This window comes from Grampus griseus, assembly GCF_964374135.1.
Source record: "Grampus griseus genome assembly, chromosome: 12".
In the NCBI taxonomy this organism is placed as follows: Eukaryota; Metazoa; Chordata; class Mammalia; order Artiodactyla; family Delphinidae; genus Grampus; species Grampus griseus.
This window is the reverse complement of record NC_139006.1, coordinates 22,120,842-22,122,081: the sequence shown is the minus strand read 5'-3', so window position 1 is coordinate 22,122,081 and position 1,240 is coordinate 22,120,842.

Here is a 1,240-nt window from a genome sequence, read left to right as displayed (position 1 = left end):
CTCCGCAGAGGCAAGACCGATTGGAAGTGGTTTCTAGAAAGGGAGAAGAGGTGGATGCCAAGGAAAGAGTAAAATGGCTTGGTGGCTGGAGGGGGATTAACGAGGGGTAAGGGAGGGTTTTCCAAAGGTGCAAGCGCAATGCGTATTCATTTGGGAAATGGGCTGGTAATGCAGAAAAAGAGGAAACGGGAAACCAGAGTTAGTTGTATGTAAAGTACGTCCAGGTGGGCTGGGGAGAGAGAAGACCCGGGGTGAATGGTCATACCGTGGGGCCAGTAGGGTGCTGTGAGCAGTGTACCCACTTCCCCAGGCCCTGCTCTCTCTGGGCAGGGGATGGTAGGGAAAATTCACTCCAAACCCTTGCCCCTTCCCCTGGTTGAAGGTGACAATCTCTCCTTGAGCCTTAGGACACTAGCTGTCTTTGACTGGGTGGGTGTGTTAAGTTTGTTTCTTGAGCATCTGCCTGGGGACACATTTATGGACTAAGTTACAATTGCTTACCTGGAAAATGGCTTTTCCCAGATGGACGTGATAAGAGCCTTGGATCTTTGAATGACTGAAACCTACTGGCCTGCTTTGGATACTTATCTTCATGCGGCTCCAAGAAGAGACCAGACTGACCACAAGGCCAACAGGTGATGGGTCTACGGCTCTTCACATCTCCTCCCCGACAACAGAAATGTGCTCTGACCCCACACAAGGCAACCAAGGCAGTCTTAACCAAGGCCTCCATTTTAGTTTTAGGCTGTTTACCTAACTAACTTTAAAACTCTAACCCCATAACATCAAGGAAGCACAATAACCACTACCACTTAAGTAGGAAATATAAAAACGGTTCTCCTCCTTTACTGTCACTAAGGCAGACCTGCGTCCTGAAGTGTGTGGAGGCTCAGAGGCCCACCAACTCCGCCACTGCTGGAAGGGGCGTTCAGAGGGCCCTGTGACCCAAAGCTCCCTCAGAGGGCTCCCAGCCATGGATACCCAACACAGTGCCCCCCCCCCCCACTGCAAATCAACAGACCTGGGCTATGACGTCCCCTTGAGACACGGCTCAGGGTCAAAGTGACACTCGAACCCCCTTTCCTTGCCAGCAGCACCGTGACCAACACTGCAGTGTCACATCTTGACCGTACAGATTTCCTCACACATGACGCTTGAATGAGCTGTGACCTGGGGGGTTGGGGACATGCTCCAAGTAGATGTGCAGTGGCTGCAGAACAGAGGCCGAGAAGGATGACGG